This window comes from Lissotriton helveticus, chromosome 3_1 (assembly GCF_964261635.1).
Source record: "Lissotriton helveticus chromosome 3_1, aLisHel1.1, whole genome shotgun sequence".
NCBI classification, from domain to species: domain Eukaryota; kingdom Metazoa; phylum Chordata; class Amphibia; order Caudata; family Salamandridae; genus Lissotriton; species Lissotriton helveticus.
Genome location: NC_136061.1, coordinates 999,462,141 through 999,486,852, shown reverse-complemented (window position 1 = coordinate 999,486,852; position 24,712 = coordinate 999,462,141). Strand labels below are relative to the sequence as shown.

The following is a 24,712-nucleotide window of genomic DNA, read 5'->3' as shown; positions in this document are numbered from 1 at the left end:
CGTCTCGATTCCATTGGCAAGAAATTTTCCACCATGGCGGCAACTGTCAGAGCGTCCAATTCACTCGCTATTTTAGGCAGTTACAACAGGCAAATGTGGTCGGACATTTCGCCCTTTATAGAGTTGTTGCCGGAGGAATCCAAGACGGAAGCATTAAAGATTTGGCAAGAGGGAGAAAGGATCTCTGCTGAGATCATTGACTATGCAGTAGATGTCTCTTCCACAGCATTCCGCCAACTTGCTGGGGCTGCGGTCCTTAGGCGTCGGGGCTGGTGAAGACTACTTCTTTTAGACAAGTTCAAACAAAAGTGATTGACATGCCTTATGATGGTGAATCCCTATTTGACCAACATATTGTTGAAGCTCTTCAGACCATAAAGAAAGATACGGATACTGCTAAGGCTCTTGGCACTCTGCAATTTAGAAAACAGCCCTTTTGTGGAGCAAGAGGTCATGGTTCTTCATACTTTCGAGGAGGATACAATCAATATAAGCAATATCAATCGTACCAAGGTTCACATCTTCACAGCAGCAACAGTTATTTAAGCAACCTCTGGCCGCCTCCTACAAGTATTACAGAGGAAAGACTGCCTACAGAGGCAGAGAACTCCAAAAAACAGTGACAACTGCCAACCACTTTTCCATAAATCTGGTCAAAGTTGGAGGAAGAATCTCCCATTTCTTCCCCAAATGGTCTGCAATAACAATGGACAGATGAGTTTTAGACATAGTTTACGGCGGTCACACTTTGACATTTTTGAAGATTCCTCCAAATTACCCTCCCAGAGGTCCTCCTCCTGCTCATTTAAAGGAACTATTGTCCAAATAAAAATGTTAAAGAAAGGAGTGATCAAAGTGGTACCAAATTTACAGAAAGGAACCGGGTTCTAGTTGAGGTTTTTCCTCATAAAAAAGAAATCGGGAGGGTGGCGTCCCATTCTAGACCTTCGTTCCCTCAACAATTTCTGAAAACGCAATCCTTCTGAATGTTGTCTTTTCAGGAAGTGCTTCAATTGATAAATCAGGAGGATTTCATGGCAACCCTAGACCTTCAGGCTGCCTATTTTCATATCCTTATCCTTCCCAGACACAGAAAATTCCTGCAGTTCAGAGTAACTGGCAGAGATTTCCTATTCAAGATCCTACCTTTTGGGCTTCGTTCAGCACCCAGAGTGTTCACCAAGGTCTTAGCACTGGTGGTAGCTCATCTTCGTCAGGATGGAGTCGAAATGTTCCCTTATCTGGACGACTGCCTCATAAAGCCGAAATCTTTTTCAGTAGCAAGCAGTCACACTCAAAGATGTCTTTCTCTCTTCCAGTCATTGGGTCTCTCGATAAATCTACCAAAATCTCAGTTCACCCCTTCAAAGATAAAGACTTTCTATGGGGCAACCTTAGACACTCACCACTTAATAAATAAATAGGCAAAGGCCTTTGTCTCACAAGAAAGAGAACAAAGGATTTAAAAGTTAGCAGTTCTACTGCTTACAAAAAAAGTCAATTTCTGTCCACAAGTTCAAATCGCTTCTGGGAATGTTGTCTTCTTGCATTCCCCTAATTCCCAACTGTGGCCTGTGAATGAGACCCTTGCAAGAGGAGCTGGACAAACAATGGTTGCAGATCTCAGGGTCCTTAAACGGTGTTATCAGAATAACTCAAATGAAAAAAGTGCTACTATGGTGGACTCGCATCCCAAACATAGCAGCAGGTCTATCGTTTATAGTGGACTCACCAAGTTTCATAATACCAACCGCTGAATCCCTCGAAGGCTGGGAAGCACATGTACAAGGACTGACAGTGAAGGGAAAATGGGACCGTCAACAAAGAACATTGTACATAAACCTCTTAGAGTTGATGGCAATATTCCTGGCTCTGAAATACTTTCGTTCCATAATAACAGGAGCTTCAGTATTACTTCGGACAGACAACACAACAAGCATGTATTTAAACAAGCAGGGAGATACAAGATCAACTATGCTATCCCTTCAAGCTCAGAAAATTTGGGATTGGACTATACAACATCAGATAACACTGACCGCAGTACATGTTCCAGGAGTGGCCAACCTCCTAGCAAACTCTCTGAGCAGGTCCATTATATCCAGCCACGAATGGGAACTTCACCAACCAACATTGGATCCCATCTTTTGTTTGTGGGGCAAACCGAGTTTGGATCGATTTGCAACCAGTCTGAACCGCAAATGCCAATTTTTCTCAAGCTGGCTACCCCAACAGGGATCGTGCGGGAATGCGTTTTCGATAAATTGGTAAAATATGTGTGCTTATGTTTTTTCTTCGATTCCTTTAGTCCCAAGGGTGCTTCAGAAGATGAGGAAAGAACACTGCCGAATTATTCTCATATCCCCCAGGTGGCCTAGCCACTTCTGGTTCACAGAGGTCCTACTCAGGTTGGAGTGCAAACCCAGATTATTGCACCCATTACAGAACTTGTTGACCATGAACTGCGGCCAAGTCTGCCAGACTTATAAACTCAAGTGGAAGAGATTGTGATTGGTGTGAAGCCTTTGAAGTGCAACCTGTTAATTCTCCACCAGAACAATTGCTGCCTTTTTTCCTCCAACTGGCAAAATCTGGCCATTCTCATTCTACTATTAAGGTATTCCTTGCAGTAATTTCCAGATATCGCCAGCAAAATGGATGACACTCTCTTTGGTCTTCAAGAATTATAAAACAATTTCTCAAAGGATTATTTAGAATGTTCCCTCCAATTAGGCGCCCTCCTCCGCCTTGGCATCTTAACATTGTGTTAGCACAACTCATGAAAGTCCATTCATAGGGCTGATCTTAAATTAATTTCATGAAAACATCACTTCTTCTGGCTCTTACTTCGACTAGACGAGCAAGCGACATACATGCTTTCACTACTTGACACCCTTTCAGCCAGTTTACTAAGGACTCTGTCATGCTTCGAACAAATCCTGCCTTTATTCCTAAGGTTCCATTGAATTTTCACCTAAACGAGTCAGTCATTTTAAAGACTTTCTTCCCTAATCTACAGTCACCAGCGGAAAGGGCCTCATGTTCGCTGGATGTTGAGGGATGTATAACATTTTATTTACAGAAAACATCCTGTATCCTTAAAGCTGATCAGCTTTTTGTGGCATTCGGAAAGATCAAAAAAGGGCATCCAGTTGCACGTTGGATTTCCAGTGCGATTTAATTTTGCCATCTGCAAGCAGGCAAGACTCTGAATGCAACAGTAAAAGCGCATTCTACGAGAGCAGTCTCATCTACAGCTCTGTTTGCCGGTGGGCCTATTCAACAAATTTGCAGAGCAGCAACTTGGCCCAGCAGGCACACTTTTACCAAGCATTACTGTCTTGAATCTGCCAGTAATGCTGATACAGCAGTGGGACAAGTGGTGCTACGTAATCTCTTTATGTAGGGGGAGCCTCTATTATTCCCACCTCCTATTAAGTTTTAAGATTACTATTTATAGATATATGTATATATATTCACGATTGTTATGAATTGATGCATGGACATTGTTAGATTGCCATATATATATGTTATGTAACATATATATATATATATATATATATATATATATGCCACAAAACCCCTCCCAGAAAAGACGAGCAGAGACCCAGGGGAACTGTTGGAGGCTCTTTAATGGACAGATTTGGCGGATGCATTTCTAGCCGGTGTTTGGCCATCGTCAGCGCCACAAGCCTCCATTGATGAGATGCACTCTGCTGCTGAGCGCCGCCTTATCTGAACTCGTGGTAGCGAGTTCGCACCGCCCCCTTCACAGTGCAGCACACCTGTGCAAAGTCCTATACGTTGAAGGAAACTACATGTCCCAGAATCCTGTGTTGCGGGTCCCCGGGGGTGTTGCTCGGGGGGAGGGGTCGATAAGTAGAGATCCACTGTGTTCGGCAGAATTGCAGCAAAGTGTGCCCAAAAAAATAAAAAAAACAAACAAAATGTGACGGTTTAAATTTTCCAGGTTTGTAATCCATCAAGTGTCCTCCTCGGCTCCCCAATACCACCTCAGCCTCGGGTTCCAGGGGGTACTTGCGGCAGGGACTACACTGACAGTGCAGGCAGCCCAAAGCGAGGTCTGACTACCCTCGTCACCACCAACATGATTCCCCGGGCTCCAAGGCGGACTTTAAACTGTTCAAGACGCTATTGAAGGAAAGTTTATTGTGGCAGGGAGCTGCCACAATGTGTGCCAGTGACGTTCAAGCCCAAACGAAGCAGGGATCTCTGGAATGCATCCCTGGCCGATGCATAGTTACTTGCCACAAAACTCCTCCCAGAAAAGACGAGCAGAGACCCAGGGGAACTGTTGGAGGCTCTTTAATGGACAGATTTGGCGGATGCATTTCTAGCCGGTGTTTGGCCGTCGTCAGCGCCACAAGCCTCCATTGATGAGATGCACTCTGCTGCTGAGCGCCGCCTTATCTGAACTCGTGGTAGCGAGTTCGCACCGCCCCCTTCACAGTGCAGCACACCTGTGCAGAGTCCTATACGTTGAAGGAAACTACATGTCCCAGAATCCTGTGTAGCGGGTCCCTGGGGGTGTTGCTCGGGGGGAGGGATCGATAAGTAGAGATCCACTGTGCTCGGCAGAATTGCAGCAAAGTGTGCCCAACATATATATGTTACATAATATATATATATATATATATATATATATATATATATATTCACTGAAAAAACCATAGGTTATAGACCATATATAGTTAGGAATTAGCATTTACAAAACCTTGAAAATTCACTGAAAAAACCATAGGTTATAGACCATATATAGTTAGGAATTAGCATTTAAAAAACCTTATTTTACTCACACAAAACCATTGAAATTCCATATATAGTTAGTTGCACTAACTATATATCGCGCACCCGCAATCCACTGCTGATCATGTCACATATTACATCATTCATGACATGGTCAGTGACATCACTGATGACATCACTGATGACATCTCAAATGACATCACTGATGACATCACTGATGACAACATCCAGTGACTGTATTTTTCTGTAAAGTTAAAATATGTCTTGAGTGGATGTATAAGTGTCTGGATGAAGGATTTAGTAGGTGCATGACTGACTGTATGAGTGAGTGATTAAATGTGTCTCACTGAATGCATGGGTTAGTGACTAAACTGTCTTAATTTGTGCATCATTATGTCTGTTGTTCTGTAAACTGCTGCATGTGTTGATCATTAGCTATACGAGAGGCTATATGTGTTATTAATTGGTTGCCCAAGTATTTCTATGGGAGATTGAGTTTGTGTGGGGGTGGCTGGAAGGTGTGAGACTCTATGCATAGATGTGTGAGCAGTTTATTCACTAGGTGTATGAGTTCAAGAGTGCATGTGGAAACAGCTACATGGGCAGTTGACTGTGTGCATGAGTGTATTGATGAGTGAATGGATATCTCAATGCTACATGTCATAGTAAGTACATATGTAAAACACAGTACATGTGAGAGTTGGCATATATAAATAACTGTGCATGAGAGCCACTGAATGAGTGAGTGGTTGTATCGATCATTGTGAACTTGTATCAGGGATTGTATAAGAGAGTAAATATGTGTTTAGTATATGTTTCAATAAGTAAGGTGTGTTTAACTGTATAGTTGAAGAAATGGAGGTGAGATTGTTTCTTTGCATGACTGACTGGGTGTGTGAGTAACTCCATGGATGAGTGGCAGTGTGTGAGTGTCTGTATACACTGAGTGTATCTAAGGTTATATTAGAGTCTGAAGAGGTTTATCGTATTAGCACAAGAATGATGTCAAATGAGATGTCATCAGTGATGTCATTTGAGATGTCATCAGTGATGTCATCAGTGATGTCACTGACCATGTCATGAATGATGTAATATGTGACATGATCAGCAGTGGATTGCGGGTGCGCGATATATAGTTAGTGCAACTAACTATATATGGAATTTCAATGGTTTTGTGTGAGTAAAATAAGGTTTTTTAAATGCTAATTCCTAACTATATATGGTCTATAACCTATGGTTTTTTCAGTGAATTTTCAAGGTTTTGTAAATGCTAATTCCTAACTATATATGGTCTATAACCTATGGTTTTTTCAGTGAATTTCAATGGTTTTTTAATAGCAAATATCATAAGCTGTCGAATGTCAAGTACGTGGTAAGTAAAAACATTTTCGTGTTTATGCACACTGATCTGCTTTGAATGCTGCCCCCCACCCCTCATTTCTATTAGGAGTACTCTCTCTTTGCAGATAGTGAAGGGTAGTTAACGCAGCCCTTTGCCCCCTTTGTAATCCGTCGTGCCTGCTTCTCTCTCCATTTGATTGATTGTTCTCTTTGGTTCATTCTCTATTTACAAACAAGCACAGAGTCGCAATACTCTGTTTAGTCTTTGCAGATAGCGAAAAATCGTGTAAAAAAACAAAAGGAATCGAGCAAAATCAGTAGGCCACTAATGGGATCTCTTTTTGACCTCCCTAAAATAGAAACATTAGGAACAACCTGTTGATAATACCAATGTGTATGTACATAAGCGGCGTTCATTTGTGTTCACAGTACCCCTTGTTGATTGTTTGAATCGAGCATTGAATTGTTCGAAGTTGGTTCTCTTAAGAATCTTCTCTGCCTGCAAACGAGGAAGAATAGGAATATTCTCTCTCCCTTTGCAGATAGTGAAGGGTAGGTAACGCAAGCCTTTAACACGTCGTACCTATTTCATTCCTCATTGATTGATTGATTGTCCGAACATTGACTGTTTGGGAATTAGTTCTTTTTGGAGGTATTCCCTGTTTGCAAATAAACGTAGGAAAATCTTTGCAAGTAGTGAAAGGGTACGTAATGCGGACCTTTCTCCCCCGTTGTAATCTGTCATGCCTATCTACTCCCAACTGATTGATGCACCTTTTTCACCCGGACCATTTACTAGAGATACGTCATCTGGCCCGACCAGAGAGCACCCCTAGTGAAAAGGACATATGCAATAATAACGAAGTGATCACTGTATCCTGTTAACAGAAACTTTACCATGAAACAACCTGGAAAGAAAAAAATAGGAAAACGAAAATCAGTAGGCCACTGATGAACATGAACTTTTATTAAACAACGAACAAAGAAACGATAACATAACGTAATGATAAAACCTATTAATGTCCTAGAAACAAGAAAACGTTAAAATATGCCAGTGGTGAGAGACCAGAAAAACAGTAAGAGAAACCAAATCACCCCTCGCTGTCCCACCGCCTGCCACGCCAAAAAAATCGATAGACTAGGGAAAATGCAAGTCAGTAGAACATCCGCCCCCACTCTGGAAACTTCCAAGGTGGGGCAGGGTTCCGGCTACGCCCAGCCGGGAGCAGCCCATATAAGGCAGGTCCTGCTGCCACGCCTCGGCCAGGAGATCCTAACGTAGGGTGTAGCCGGAGGAGAGGCCGAGGCCAGCGGGACCCGGCCAGGGGATTGCCTTTACAACGCTGAACAGTTGCAGGGGGGGGGAATGTCTCCTCGACCCTCCCCTCTCTCTCCCAGTCCGGCCGCGGTGGCCCTTGAGAGTTGCAGGTAGTCCCGCCACATGCTCTTCCGGTCCGGCCACCAACGGTCGGGGGGCCGAGGCCGACGGGATCCGGCTGCAGCCGATAAACCAAGAAACCCGTTCATGGGGCCAGAGCCAGGGGCGTCCGGCCGACATCCACCGGAAGCCCGGCCCGAAGACGGACGGGACACTTCTTTCTTTTATAATGGCTGCGACAACACTGGGGGGGGGGATGTCTTGCACATGCCTCCGACCCCCCCCCCCCTCGTCCTCATCGCCTGGTCCGGCCATAACAAATCTCAAGCGAGACGCCGTGGGGTGCACTGGGAGGGAGAGACGGTGCGAACAGGCCTCTCCTGCCTCCCCAGGTGGAGGCTTCCCAGCTGCACCCTCAGCGCTCCAGGCGCCCGGAAAAGGGTTCTTCCACTGTGGCCATGCTGCAACGTCTCGCCCGGCAGGGTGGAGCCCGTCCGCTCATGTGACCCCGCGATCGCCGGTAGCTGCCGAACTCTCAAAATGGCGGTCGACCTGGCAAGAGCGGGCCCAGCATAAAGAAATGGCCCGGTCACTGGTTGACTCCACCACCGTAGTCCTCCACGACCTTGAAAATTCTAGAGGAGCCGCGGGAGTCTCCGACCCCCGATGGGGAATGACTGCCATGATCGCCCGTGGAGTGACGAAACTGTATCCGCGGGACGTCGGCGCTCCCATGCTGGCGCCAGCCTCACTTTGAATTACTAGAATCCTGCAGACCTCACTTCCGGTGAAAGCACAGTGTGACCCGGTAGGAAAAATTATTGCACCCCCTCCCCTTTTTGACTGATAGTTCAAACCACCGATCCTTTCCTTTGCCCTTTTAACGGAACTTTGGACTGCCTCCCCCTCTTTTACATTTTCTAGAGAAAACAAAACATTAACCACTACATTAGCATAGCAGTTGACACCAGAACTGTTTTCAAATTGAAAACCAACAACATCTTCATCAGAATCCTTTTTGTTTCTGCTGTGACCCTGCTACAGCACAGGCATTGTCCCCAGCAGTAATTCTGCAATGCCGGTAAGAATAGCTGTGGTGCCTACTGGACTCACTCACCCCCGCGGCGCCCCACGCCGTTTTTTGCTGGGCGGCAACTTACTAGACATCACTTTCGTGCCATCTAGATTTCAGCGCGTTCTGCTGCCTTGGAACTATTCGCACAACAGACCGCTACTGACAAGAATATTTCATTATTGGTGCTGTCAATTTCAATAAATCTATTGGATAATTCAAAAGAAATTGCCACGGTCTCTTCGTTGTTTAAATGTTTTTACTGTTTTTGTTTTCTTGTATATATTTATATGTTATTAAAGTTTTATATTCCTACTACTTTGTTGGAGTGCTATATATTTTTAATGTGACACATAATTGTAAAAACTTTGATGTACAAAGAGTCATTCCTGGAATCTTCCGCTTCAGGCTCGGTCCCCTCCCCAATCACAATACAGGATGGTTTTCAGATAGTAGGAACACGTGTGGTGTGACGGATCTCATCGGGTGTGGGCCTTGATCTACTATAACTCCTTTGAAGAGGGGTGATTCTTTACAGCTGGGGCCATAAACTACATCTGCAGGGCTAGCTGATAGCCTGGACAATCGGACACAGAGAAAGAGGAGTGTCAGAGGGTGCGGTAGTGAATAGGGCGAAAGGGAGGTGTCGGGCGGGCACAGAGTGTGATTCTCAGGGAAGAGCAGCGCAGATGGGGGGAGGTTTATTGCCCATGCATAAGACAGAGAGCGGTGGTGACCAGTGCCTAGGGAAGATGCTTGCGTGGGTGAGGAGCCATGCTACGAATCGACAGCGTGCAGAGAGTGGGTCTGGTCAAGACATCTAAAATGGCTGCCGTGCACGACAAAAGTGTGGCATTTCAAAAAAGGCAAGATGGCGCAGACAATGTTTTTCAACACTTCCTCATTTCCTTCGAATCGAACGTTAACAGACGTTGGGGCATATTACCAAAGTTAAGCGATATTTATCGCTAACGATGCTTACCAACCAATTTTTTACCACTAAGCATCGTCAGAAATTATCGAAGATAAACCTTGCTATTATCAAGGTTTATCGCAAATGCGATAATAAACGGCCGCAATGCATGAATATCGCTAAAAACTCAGCGATATTCATGCATTACCGAGCTAATGCTCTTAGCCATGTTATCCACCTCCCATTGGATAACATGGCTAAGAACTGCTCAGGGCAGGTGTTACTTTTTGGAGATATTCGCGCTTAGCGCGAATATCTCCAAAAGTTGGTAATAGGAGATATCTTGCATGTTGTAATGCAAGTTATTGTGGTATATGGAACTCATACCATAATCTCTCAGGAAAGCAGAAACTGATCCTTTTGGGACCGCCTAAAAAGGCCTAGGGGGTGAGGAGTACTCTACTTTGCCCCCTTTTCACGTTCCGAACTATTTTATTTTACTCTCTTCTGTAATTACACAAAATAACAGCGATAAGATGCATCGGAGACACACAGTGAGAGAAAGGAGGCCGGAGATGAAGAAGAGATGTCAAATACACATTGGAGATAATATAGTGGCAGAAGGCAAGTAAATATGAGTAAACTTACCATGTAACATAAAAATGTTGCACTCTATACTATAAGTCTCATTTTATACTACAATCACTTCGCTACAACCTCATAAATTAAAAATAAAAATGAATAATGTCTCAAACAATTTTTGATTTCTAAATATAAATTTATTCTTCAGAATTTTCTAAATTTGAAAGAACTAGTAACATGTCCTCATCAGCAATGTCCTCATTAAAAGTCTCCAATGATGATTCTTGTAACTCTATGGTCTCCAAACACTCGATAAATTCGCCATCAAGAGATTGATCAAAAAAATCATTCAAGTCATCTCCTCCTTGTGACAATATTTCATTATTGGTGCTGTCAATTTCAATCAATGTAGTGGAATCATTCAAGTCATCTTCTCGTGACAATATTTCATTATTGGTGCTCTCAATTTCAATCAATGTAGTGGAATCATTCAAGTCATCTCCTCCTTGTGACAATATTTCATTATTGGTGCTGTCCATTTCAATCAATCTAATGGAATCATACAAGTCATCTCCTCCTTGTGACAATATTTCATTATTGGTGCTCTCAATTTCAATCAATGTAGTGGAATCATTCAAGTCATCTCCTTGTGACAATATTTCATTCTTGGTGCTGTCCATTTCAATCAATCTAATGGAATCATACAAGTCATGTCCTCCTTGTGACAATATTTCATTATTGGTGCTCTCAATTTCAATCAATGTAGTGGACAATTCAAAAGAAATTGCCACGGTCTCTTCATTGTGAGCCATTTTATTTTGAAATTGCTTGCTGTAAATTGCAGAAAAAAATAATCACTTTCATTTATCGTTTTTAGTAATACATAATATAAAACTAACTTCATCAAGTATTTAGTATAACAGAAGGACTGCAAATAAATAACAGAAAACATTTTTCAAATTATCTTCAAGTGTACAACATAGTTCCCCTTACAAATTAACAACTCACCTTTTTAAAAGTAGCAGAAGTGTTAGTACTGTGTAAATCAAACACCAGAAATTCACCACCAAAAATTCCTCACAAATGTACCTCAGACAGTAGTATCACAAAATGGCTGTGGTTTCCTCTCATTTGACATATATACATAACCAATTAACTTTCATAACACACAAATACAAAACCAAAGTAACATTTTAATTGGTTCTAAATTTCAACACTTTCAAATGTGTTTTCCCCATGCAATTTTCCATAGGACATTTACATACGTCTACAGCCTGAATGGCTGAACGGAATTACACCAAACTTGACAAAATGGTACATCAAACCTAAGAGGTCAGGAAGGATCTACTATGCCCCCTTATGGTCATTTCCCCCTTCGCTTTGGCCTCCTCTTGTCTCTCAATCCTACCGAGAGACAAGATGGCGGCCGCTACGGACTGTTTGGAATGTTGACAGACGCCGGAGAACCAATCAGCTTCGCAAAGCTCCGTAACGCGAAAAGTACGCGAAGCGGAGCGCTGTTACAGATATATATCTTTTTTTGAACGTTAATTTCTCAAAATCCACTGGAGCACATATATTGAGACCTAGCAAAGGCACATCGGGCTACCAGTCCCTAATATTTTGCCAAGTTTCGTGCAAATCCATTCAGCCATTCGATTATTATTATTATTTTTTTTTTTGCCCCGCGGAGCCCTTTTAAAACCTCCACATCAAACGTAGGGGGTCAGCGAGGATCTACTATTCCCCCTTATGGTCATTTGCCCCTTCGCTTTGGCCTCCTTGTCTCTCGATCCTACCGAGAGACAAGATGGCGGCCGCTACGGACTGTTTGGAATGTTGACAGACGCCGGAGAACCAATCAGCTTCGCTTCACAAAGCCCCGTTGCGCGAAAAGTCCGCGAACCAGAGCGCTGCCCGGTCCGCTGTTACAGATATATATCTTTTTTTAAACGTTAATTTCTCAAAATCCACTGTAGCACATATATTGAGACCTACAAAAGGCACATCGGGCTACCAGTCCCTACAATTTTGCCAAGTTTCATGCAAATCCATTCAGCCGTTCGGGCTAAAAGTGAGGCCAACCGCCCTATGGAAAACTCAATGTTAAAAACACGTTTTGGGACCCCCCTTTTTTCTCAGCCCCCCCTTGACGAACACCCCCCAAATTTTCAAGGGCTGCTCAAACAAAATGTTCCATTTTCCTGAAAATTTCAGCCAATTCCGTCCACAAACGCCAAAGTTATTAGACATAGAATTTTCAAAAATCCCATAGAGAAAAAATCCTAACTATATATACCTACTGGCGACCGCCAGTAGGTAATATATATATATATATATATATATATATATATATATATATATATATATATATATATAGGTTAGATAACTTGCAGTGCGGCTCTTAAGGGTAACTGCTTGTTGGAAGAGATAATATAATATACATATATATATATTGGGGCGGTGATGTCGTCATTGATGGCACGTTTGGTGAGGCTGCTACATACCTTACCCCCGCCGTTAGGATCCCGCTGGTTGTGGATGGTGATGCGGTCCAGGGGACCCGAGGAGGCTCGGAATTTCGAAATACTTACACAGCTTGAGGGTTGAAACTTTCCAGGCAGCCCACCCTCCCCAGTTTCCACACTTTGCCAGAACATTGCATTCTGGAACCTGTAGGCGTGACCCCACGCTGCACCCATGATGTATCTTAGGGGCGGAGCGACGAACCTGGTAACAGGATGTTGGCGGGATATTTAAAGACGCTACTGTGTGCCCGCCAGCACTGAAGATGGCTCGAATATCTGCCGAAATGCATATGCTATGCTGTGTCTGCCGAATAAATGTCTCCGTGCCTCCAGGTCTCCCCATCTGTGGCCTCTTTCTACCTTATGGGTGGAGTTTTGTGGATATATATATATATAGATATAGATATAATATCTCTTCCAACAAGCACAGTTACCCTTAAGAGCCGCACTGCAAGTTATGTAACCTCTTTATTTGGTGAAGAGCTGCACACAAGTAAGGTGGATTACAACGTCATAATCGTCGGCCATACGCATTTCAGGATGTAAAACCCCTTCAGTGGCTTGCTGCTGACGAAGAAGAGCAGGAATATCGGCACCCTTTAATTAATCCAAGATCCTGCCCCATAGAGGCTCCCCTGTTTTCTTGTACGTTTATACTACACTTGTGCTCGAAAATCTGAGAGCCTGGAGCCTCTGTGGAGAGGGTTCTTGAGAGTGCTGAAGCTTGATTGGCTGGAGTTTGGACCATATCTAATGATTTCGGACAAGATATTAAAGTGAATGATTTTTCTCTATTAACGTTAATGTTAGCTTGATTACTTATTGCTTTTTATGTACCGTGGGTCTCCCACTTCGACGACTGGTAATGATTCAAGCATGTGAATCTGTGAAAGATACCAATACTGGAGAACCACAGTTTACAGGTAAGTAACTTATTTTCTTCTCAAAGCCTCATTATCCATTTGGTCCCACGGAACGTATACAATCCAAGCTGCGCCCTTCTGCTGTAGCGGACACACTCATCTTGGTGACTCTTCGGGTTTCTGCTCAACATAGCGTTCTCATCTTGCAAGGCATTGCGGCATGTAGAGGACGTCCCAACTAGGGTTTCCTCCTTCATGCTTGATGCAATCCTCCTCTATTGCAATGTCCTCTGGCTCAAACGATCCTTAGTCCAGTCTGCTAATAGGTCGCAAAATAGGCACGTATAAGTCTTGCCTTCCTTTTTGGCTATTATCTCCCTCTGGGTTAGTTTATCTTTGTCGTGCACCCGGGCAGAACAATATGTTAAATCATCTCGTCTTCCCTCATGTGCACGCACAGGTGCAATTATTTTTCTCCTGCGTCGTCGATTGGTAGGTACCATGCTGCCTTGTTCCTTTATCTCTTGGCCAGCCCCTCTCCTCTGTCGAATAGACTGTGTGGCTTTGAACCCTGTTAGTAGACTTTAATCTACCTCTGACTCTTCCCAGCTCTGCTCCCTGTACCTGACCCACTTTCCTCATGAAAAGAGCGGACTGTCCTGTATTCTTGCTCTAACTCTTGGTTGCATGCCCTTTCTCTCTTGAGCGCTGCTCACCCCTCTCTTCCTCGTGCTGTCGAACTGTCTCTTTTGCCCTGAGCTAGGCGCTGCTTCCGTTAGCCTGGCTTCACCTTCACCTTCAAATTCACTCTCCCTTTCCTCATCTGCTATCTGTAGCCCCATCCTCGTCATCGGTTCTGGGGGATTGGAACTCCCTTCATCTCTCGAGCTTCGTCTTGGTAGGGGCGCTCAACATCCTGTGAGCCCAGGAAGGGGTATCTGTGTTTCGAAACAAGCAATATCCTTCTGTTGGCAGTTCACAGACCCAAACTGGCATTAACTCACTAATGAATCCTATAACTTTCTCTTTCTATCACCGTACGATTTACAGCAAAGGAAAGGGAGTGAAAGAACCCAAGAAAAAACAATATTTGCTTTTAAAGACACTCACCAACTCTGTTAGTGGCATGCTTCATTATTTGGTCTCATTCTGGTCCTTGTTAACCAGGCTGAGCTCTGCCATTTTTTAGGGAGGATTTTGCTGCTGTGGTCTTGCAAACAGAATTAAAAATACTTCGGAATCACCCAGGATTTCTTTTATAGTAGGGTGCCCTTGGTATGGGTAAACATGAACACGCACATGAATGTGTGTGCGCGTGTTGGTGGGAAATAATGTCCCTTTACCTCCTAAGCAGTCTGCATGTTTCACCTGGTTGTAAATTTTGGCCACAAAGGGTCCCAGGCTAGCATTAGAACTAGTTTAATTGCCTTGCATATCTCTCTTGACTTTAATTGCCTCCTGTCCCTAACAGCCTGGACAAGCAACATTGAACAAATTACGCATGCAGATAGACTTATTCACCTTTCGTAGTTTTGTCTGAGCTTCTTTTGATATCCTGTAGTTAGGTCTCATCAAGCTTTAAGACGAGAGCGGAGAACGTGCCCCTGTAGTCATGCAGACCTCAAGGGTGCAATATTGCCTTCTGCCCTCCTTCAGGCCCCTTTCTCTCCTTGTCTGCTATGAGAGATCAGGTAGAATGCTGGGTGTTGAACGGAGCTTCAGTAAGTTAACGTGTTTTAATAGTAAGTATTCCTTCAGTTTTTGAAAGCTGTGAGAAAAGGATGATGTTTTATTTCAATCAGTATCCAGTTGAAATGTTTTTGGGAAGTCCAGAGAAGGAGTAAAACAAAGCAGAAGCTGCTTTGTAGCGGAGTCTCAAGGTGAAGTAAACATGCTGATTTTCATGCCTTCAAAAGTAACGCATTCAGATCTAGAACAGCTACAATCTTTGAGAGGCATCCTTCTGACATCAGTTAGTTTGGGCATAATATGACAGCATTTCTTACATCCCAGGTTTAGTCGGGCAGTATTTTTGATGTTTCCTTTAAAAAGATTAGAGGGAATCGCTGGAAGGCCAGTGAGAATGTATCCCCTATTCAAACAGGGGTTTATCAGTGCCTTTATGCTTGCTTTTGATTCTCTTTAGGGTATGAATTTTTTTAACCTGTGGAACCTAGAGATTTTACATTTTATGGTCTCAGTACACAAACCTGCCTCCCAAAGATTTGTCTATGATGACATCGCTGTTCTTCTTTAGGACCAGACTTGTTATGAGGCATTCAGTTTTATTTATATTCAATTGTAGTTGATGTGTAAGTCACCCGGTTTTGCCCCAGTATTGGACTTTCATAGATTTCCATGCTTTGTATCATTCCCCTATCGTTGGAATGAGAGCCTCGGTAATAGAAAAATACCATAGCAGTAGGTACAAACGTGAAAGACCGGCCTAGGCCTCATATCATTTTGTAGCCTATCCGTCTCTTTTTGTAAAAGAGACCAAAAAATTGCAACAACCAATCAGAGTAGCCTCACCCCTTAGAACCCTCCTGAGAGAGCCTCAGAGTCTCAGATTTTCTACCGCACGTTGTGCTTAGGGAATCTCCTCTGAGCTCTGCTCAGATTTCTCTTCAGATTGGATTTCTCTCTTCATTCTCAACTCTCCTATGTCTGATAAGGAAAAGAAGGCTTTATTTAAAGCCTGTGCAACCTGGTCATAGAAAGGGCTGTGCATGGAGGACGAGCATAAAGACTGTATATACTGCTTGTATCCTGATCATAAGGCCACAGATTGTAAGATCAGCAGGACTATCTCTACAAAGACCTTGAGAGACAGGGAAGGACGTCTGTTAACCTGGTTACAGAAAATGAAGTCTCGGAAGGAGGTTCTATCATGTAACAGTGAGGATTCTTCTTCAGCTGCGTCTCCCAGAAGAGCCAGGAAGAGGGGTAGGGCTTCCCCTCAAACTTCATCTGAACCCCCTGTTAAGGCCTCCCAAATGGCCTCTGATAGGTCTGAAAGGCCAAGTCCTAAAAAAAATCTCCTCACCGAGGTGTAAAGGAAAGGCTGGGACAAATTGATGAGGCGCAAACATCAAAGAAGGTACTTCAGATTCCTTTTGTTGCTTCTCCTTCAGCTGAAAAAGAGAAGATTTTCAAGAAACCAGCGTCTTTCTCCCAGGAGGGGAAATCAGAAAGGAAAAACCGTCTGGCGACGACGAAGTCTTCGGGTATGTCGACGACACCTAAAGTACATCTAGTTTCAGTTATAGCTCCGTCGACTGGACCGTCGATGGCGGCTGCAGTGTTATCTCCGTCGACGCTACAGGTTCCGATTCCCTTGTCGACGATGGTGATGACATCGACGCCGACGATAGTGTCGACGGCCATGACGTCGACTATGACAACGTCAATGACGACAGCTGCTATGATAGTAATGACGAGCTCGTCGACGGTACCGTAGACGATCAGCCCATCGTCGACGAGAGCCCTTTCTTCGTCGACGGTTCCGTCGACGACGAGCCCATCGACGACTATTCAAAAGGTCTGGATTTCCATTAGAAGGCAGCAGATCACTCCTGAGATGACTTCTCCGCGCAGAGTGACACCTTTGCCACCAACTTTGCTCTTGGAGGAAGAGCTTTCAGAGGTGGAGGATGGCTCTTACGGGGATGCTTATAGTCCATCCCAACTTCAAGTGAAGTATCAGGACTCGGATTCCGACGATTACTATACTGAGCAAGGCCATTATGAACAACAAGTTAGACCTCAACATCAACCTCATCAGGATATGATGGCAATGCCTTACTCTCTTATTACGGATTTGCAAATCATGTTGCAGGATTACAAGAAAAGGTTTCCCTCGCAAGTTTCTGAACAACAAACTCAGTCTCCTTCTCCATTGATTCCTGCCACTTCTTCAGCTACAGTGGTTCCTCCGGTATCTCGCCCTCCGGAATCAGAGCCTAGAGAAGGCCACCAGGAGATTATTGCTGTTCATGATGATGATTCATCGGACGATGAACAAGGTATTCATCTAGTCCCGAATCCTGATGAAGAGTGGGACGAATATATCATTCCAGATCCGGCCTCACCATCGCCGGATCCTGTTGACTCTCATCCAGCAGACATTGGAGGTTTCCATAACTTTATGGAGAGAGCATCCAAGAGGTTTTGCCTTCCTGTTACGACCGTGCAGTCAGACGGTTTCCTTTATGATTTCAAGGAACCTTACAGGAAGTCTGTCCGTTCAATCCCAATCGTGGAGCATGTATGGTCTGAGGGTACTAAGGTGATGCAAAATCCGGCTACAGTCATCCCTGTTCTTCCGCGGTTGGAGAAGAAATATAAAGCTCCAGAGAGCAGTACTGCTTGCCTGACAGGTCAACCGAAGCCGGACTCTGTTATTTCCCAGGCAGCTCAAAGAAAATCTAAGAATCCTTTGGCACCCCTTACAACACCACAAGATAAGGAGGGTAGACGCCCGGACAATTTGGGTAAACGATTCTCCTCAATGTCTAGCCTTCTAGTTCGAGCGGCGAATGCTCTTGCAATCTTGGGTAGATATGATCGCCAAATGTGGTGCAATTTATCCCTGTTTTTGGATCAACTTACAGATGGTGTCAAGGCAGAAGTCAAGAAGATCCTTGAGGAAAGTGAACATTCTTCTTCGTAAACAATAGATTGTGCTATGGATATAGCTACCACCGCCTTTCGAGCCTTGGGCTGGCTTCGGGCCCCCTGGTTTTGCCAAAAAGTTCAGAATAAGATCCTGGACTTACCCTATCATGGGGATATGCATTTTGCCAAACATATAGGCGATGCCCTTCAAGATATCAAAAAGAACACAGACACAGCAAGGTCCTTGGGGACATTGCAATACCGCACGGTTCCTTTAAGAGGTGCTAAAGGGGGAGGTTTTTCTTCGTACAGAGGTGGTAACCAACAACACTACTCCTCTTATTCACAATCCTCCCAGTCGTACAGGCCACAATACTCGCAACGTCAAGGTCAATCAGCATCAAGAGGGCGACAGGGTCGTCAGGGAAGAGACTTCTAAGCGACAATAGCGGCCTCCAGGCTCTGTCTACTGTTCCTCCCCTTCCAATATCATCAGTGGGGGGCAGGATATCATAATACCTCCACAATTGGCGGATCATTACATCAGATCGGTGGGTCCTCAACATCATGAAGTTTGGCCACACACTAGAGTTTCAAGATTTTCCACCATCCGAGCCCCACGCGCCACAGAATCAAAACATCTGAATCTTCTACGTCTCGAAGCTCAGGAACTACTCATCAAAGGAGCGATAGAATTTGTTCCTCAGTCCCAACGAGGAGAAGGTTTCTATTCCAGGTTTTTCCTGGTTCGCAAGACAGAAGAAAAGTGACGCCCAATTCTAGACCTGAGGTAGCTCAACACCTATCTCATAAAACTCATTTCGGATGGTTTCTCTCCAGGATATTTTGCGTCTCCTAAATCCTGTCGATTATATGTCAACTCTAGATCTCGAGGACGCATACTTTCATGTTCTCATTCTTCCGGCCCACAGGCGGTATCTTCGCTTCACAGTAGCCAAGAGCCACTTTCAGTTCAAGGTCCTGCCTTTTCGGACTACGATCTGCTCCACGGATATTTACAAAAGTATTGGCCCCAGTAGCAGCATACTTAAGAAGACAGTCTCTGCAAGTGTTTCCCGACCTGGACGACTGGCTGATAAAGGCTCCATACTCTCAAGCGGCCACAAGGGCGGTCGGTGATGGTATTCAACTCTTCAATCACTTGGGTCTGGGTCTCAACAAGAGCAAGTCTGTCCTTCTTCCATCCAGGTCGGCAAGATTTCTGGGGGCCATTCTAGATACACCTCATTGCAAGGCTTTCCCTTCAGAAGAGAGACAGAACAGACTGATTCTTTCTGCCAACCGATTGCAAAGGAAACAAACTCTTTCAGTCCTTCAATACAAATCCCTTCTAGGATCGAAGTCATCTTGCATTGCCTTAATTCCGCACTGCATGCTTCACATGCGCCCCCTGCCAGAACAACTAGACTTGCAATGGCGTCAGGCAGAGGGATCGTTCGACAGGATAAGAATCACTCCTATCATGAGGAAGGCAATCAAGTGGTGTACTACAAAGGAAAATATTGCGGAAGGTCTCTTTTACGATTCCTCCTTCTCCGTTAGTTCTGACCACAGACGCCTCTCTAGAAGGCTGGGGGGCGGTATTACAGGATCTGCAGGTAAGCGACCACTGGTCTCAAGAGTTACGCACCTCCCATATCAACCTTCTGGAGCTACGGGCGATTCGGCTGGCTTTGCAGTAGTTTCTTCCAAAAATTCAGAATACCACAGTCCTGGTCCGTACGGACAACACTACGGCCATGCATTATGTAAAAAGCAAGGCGGAACGAGATCCAAACTTCTTTCGAAAGAAGCTCAAGAGATCTGGGAATGGGCTATTCGTCATCAGATATCTCTCTCAGCGGAACATCTTCCGGGTTCCCTCAATACGGAAGCGGATTCCTTGAGCCGCCTAAGGTCGGTTTCTCACGAATGGGAAATGGATCAGAGAACTCTCGATGGAATATTCGCTTGTTGGGGCACTCCTCTTATAAACCTGTTCGCGACTCCAGAAAACATGAAATGCCAATTCTTCGCAAGCAGGTATCCCCATTAAGGATTGTTGGGGAATGCTCTTTCGATAGTCTGGTCAGGCGCATTTGTTTACGCCTTTCCTCCAATTCCCCAGATTCCAAGAATACTGAGGAAACTCAAGACGAAGCCCTGCACAATGATTTTAATAGCTCCAGCTTGGCCCTGCCAATTTTGGTACACAGAGCTTCTCCTTCTATCTCGGGATCAGCAAATTCACCTGCGTCCCATTCCAACCCTGTTGACGAGGTCCCAGGGCCAAGTAAGGCATCCGGACCTGAGTTTCCTGCAATTGATAGCTTGGCTCCTGAGCACTGAGAGTTCAGATCTTTAGATAACCCTCAGGATTGTAAAGAAAATTTAGCTCAGGCTCGGGCCCCAAGTACGAACAAAACCTATCGAGCAAAATGGAAACATTTTTGTGCATGGTGCCATAAGGAAAATCTTCATCCATTCACTTCTGCTCCTTAAAAGACAAGTCAGGTCTTCAGCACTCGTCCATCAAAGGTCATCTTGCAGCGATCTCTAGGTTCAGACGAACAGCCTCTGGCCCTTCTCTCTGGTCCGCAAGAGTGATCAAACAATTCCTGAAAGGTTTATTCAGGATTTTTCCTCCGGTTTAACTTCTTCCTCCATTATGGCAACTCAACCTTGTCCTCGGCCATCTCATCAGGGCTCCTTTTGAACCTATTCATAAGGCGGAGATTACATTTTTGTCATGGAAGGTGGCTTTTCTTCTGGAAATTACATCGGCCAGAAGAGTTGGAGAACTTCAAGCTCTCAAGATTGTTGATCCTTTCTTACAGTTCAAGAATGACTTTGATTTTGAGAACAAATCCGAAATTTATTCCATAGGTCCCTTCGGATTTTCACTTGAATGAACCTGTTCTAAAGTCTTTTTTTCCTCGACTTTCGACTGGCGGAAAGATCTCTCCACACTTTGGATGTCCAAAGATGCATGTCCTTTTTAGCGCTCCAAGGAAAGGCTTGCCCCTATCAAAGCAGGGGATATCACGTTGGATTGCCAGCACAATTCATTTCTGTCATCAGGCGGCAGGGAAGCCGCTGAGGGGACGGATCGAAGCGCATTCTACGAGATTTGTGTCATCATCTACGGCTCTGTTCTCTGGCGTCCCTATCAAAGAAATTTGTAGGGCAGCTACATGGAGCAGTGCCCATTCATTCACAAAGCACTACTGTTTGGACTCTTCCACAAGGAGTGAGACAGCAGTCGGACAAGCAGTCCTGAGGAATCTATTCCAGTGAGCGGTGAGCTTTCCCTTCTATCCCTCCTTCCTTTATTGCACATTTTGTATCTGATAATATTGTCTGTCTATTGTTTCTAACTGTTTTGACTATCTATGATAATACTTATACTGTGATGTGCTGATATGCATGCAACAAAATGTGCAATTGTTGCTTACTGCTAGTTACTCTGATACAAAGAATGGGAATTGATGAAAGTCCGATACTGGGGCAAGAAAACCAGTTACTTACCTGTAACTTTGGTTCCCCAGTATTGGTACTTTCATAGATTCCCATGCGCCCACCCGCCTCCCCTGGGAAAGCTCAGCCTTCAGCAGACGCGATTACTGTTACACAACGGCTACGAAAATCTGAGGCTCTCTGAGGAGGGTTCTAAGGGGTGAGGCTACTCTGATTGGTTGTTGCAATTTTTTGGTCTCTTTTACAAAAAGAGGCGGATAGGCTACTTAATGAGATGAGGCCTAGGCCTGTCTTTCACTTTTGGTATTTTTCTATTACCGAGGTTCCCATTCCGTTGACGGGAGAATGATACAAAGCATGGGAATCTATGAAAGTACCAATACTGTGGAACCAAAGTTACAGGTAAGTAACTTGTTTTCTTATGATTGGTTGAGGCAGTAGTTAATCTAATTTGTATGTCAATGGACTGTTTGTGATTTGTGCTGCACTGGTGTGACAAAGGGGTGGGAAAGTGTTGTAGGGTAGGAGAGGCAAGTGGAGTTGGTGGAGGGAGGACCCGGACGCACACCGCAATGCTGCGAGGCCACCCCAGGACGCACCCACGGCCCATTCGCCTGCCTCTCCTGCAAGTTCAACTACCTCAGAACCCTAACCAAACCCAATTCCTCCTCACACATCTCCGAACCCAATCGCCTGAACTGCATCCTACTGAACACCCGCTCGGTCCACAGACATGCAACAGAACTCTGGGACCTAATCGACACAGCGTCACCTGACATCGCCTTCCTCACTGAAACATGGATGAACGCATCTTCTGCTCCCGACATCGCCATAGCCCTACCGGACGCTTACAAGATTATACGAAAAGACCGCACCAATCAAACTGGAGGAGGCATCGCCATTATCCACAGAAATACCATCAAAATCACAACCAGCTCCGAGGACAATCTTGCAAACGCCGAACATCTCCACTTCCAAATCCACACCGACCCCAGGACCACCCTCAGAGGCACCCTCATCTACAGACCGCCAGGTACCCGCACTCAATTCTGCGATGACATCACGGACTTAGTCAGCCAACATGCCCTCGCCTCCGAGAACTACATTCTTCTAGGAGACCTCAACTACCACCTTGAAAACACACTCGACAGCAACACCACCACCCTTCTGGACAACCTGGCCAATCTCGGACTCAAACAACTTGTTGACACCCCCACTCACACAGCCGGACACACACTCGACCCTATCTTCACCTCCAGCAAGCACATCTCCTTCGATCGCACCACAGTTCTCCATTGGACGGACCACAGCTGTGTTCACTTCAGCTACAAAACTACCCTGAACTACAACCGCCCACAACCCATTCCTCGGAGAAACTGGAACAAAGTCACCTCCGACCAACTCCTCCCATCACTCAACCAAAATCCTCCCACCCTCTCATTGGACCCAAACCAAGCGGCCACCGATCTCAAGCAATGGATCACCCACAGTGCTGACGAATTAGCACCCCTGAAAAAGCACCAGACCAAACCAGCCAGCAAAAAGACATCCTGGTTCAATGATGATCTTAAAAAATCCAAGAAACTATGCCGCACCCTGGAGAAAACATGGAGAAAAAACCAAACAACCGACAACATGGCCACCCTCAAGGCAGCCACCCGCAACCATCACCAACTGATTCGATCCGCCAAGAAATCAGCATTCAAGGATCGTCTCGACAACAACACCCGCAACAGCAAGGAACTTTTCAGCATCGTCAAAGAATTCACCAACCCCACCGCAGCATCTAACGACATCACCCCCTCGCAAGACCTCTGCGACGCGTTATCCTCCTTCTTCTACAACAAAATCGCCGACATCCACAACAGTTTCGAGAACACTCCCAACGATCTACCCTCCCCACTTCCCTCAGATCCCACTCCGCCAACCAACTACCTTAGCGCCTGGGACACAATCACCACTGAAGACACCATCCGCCTAATGAACTCAATCCATTCTGGCTCGCCAACCGACCCCTGCCCCCACCACATCTTCAACAAAGCTAACTCCATCATCGCACCCCATCTTCGTGATGTCATCAACTGCTCGTTCAACTCTGCCACCTTTCCAGAAAGTTGGAAACACGCCGAACTCCGCGCCCTCTTGAAGAAACCCACAGCAGACCCCTCTGAACTTAAAAACTACCGACCCATATCCCTCCTCCCTTTCCCCGCCAAAGTCATTGAGAAAGCCGTCAACAGTCAGCTCGCCGCCTTCCTTGAATCCAACCACTCCCTCGATCCTTCTCAATTTGGTTTTCGAGCCAAACACAGCACCGAAACCGCCCTCATTGCAGCGACAGACATCCGAACACTACTGGACAACGGAGAAACTGCGGCCCTCATTCTACTCGACCTCTCCGCCGCTTTCGACACGGTCTGCCACAGCACCCTTATACAACGCCTCAGCAACATCGGCATACAAGGGAAAGCCCTGGACTGGATCATCTCGTTCCTCGCCAGGAGAACTCAACGAGTCCGACTTCCCCCTTTCAACTCAGAAGCCACAGAAGTCATCTGTGGAGTACCACAAGGGTCTTCACTCAGTCCCACCCTCTTCAACGTCTACATGAGCCCACTCGCATCCATCGCGCGCCAACACAACCTCAACATCATCTCCTACGCCGACGACACCCAATTAATCCTCTCCCTCACCAAAGACCCGAACACCGCCAAAACAAATCTTCACGAAGGCATGAAAGAAGTAGCCGAATGGATGAAACAGAGCCGCCTAAAACTCAACTCAGACAAAACTGAAGTGCTCATCCTAGGATCCTCACCCTCGGCCTGGGACGACTCTTGGTGGCCTTCCGCTCTAGGCTCAGCACCCACACCCACTGACCACGCACGTAACCTGGGCTTCATCCTAGACTCCTCTCTCTCAATGTCCAGACAAGTTAACGCAGTCTCATCCTCCTGCTTCAACGTACTTCGCATCCTCAAAAAGATCTTCCGCTGGATCCCCCTCGAAACAAGAAAGACTGTGACCCACGCACTGGTCACGAGTCGACTGGATTACGGTAACACACTATACGCGGGAATCACAGCAAAATTACAGAAAAAACTCCAACGCATCCAAAACTCATCAGCAAGACTCATATTGGACATCCCTCGCCGAGAACACATTACCGGACACCTA

The 24,712-nt window shown here is 45.3% G+C and overlaps 1 protein-coding gene across 4 annotated transcripts in view; it reads left to right on the top strand.

Moving 5' to 3' along the window:
- RBM45 (RNA binding motif protein 45) overlaps positions 1-24,712 on the top strand; it is a 319,897-nt gene that overhangs the window by 251,954 nt on the left and 43,231 nt on the right. The gene's annotated exons all lie outside the window — the stretch shown is intronic.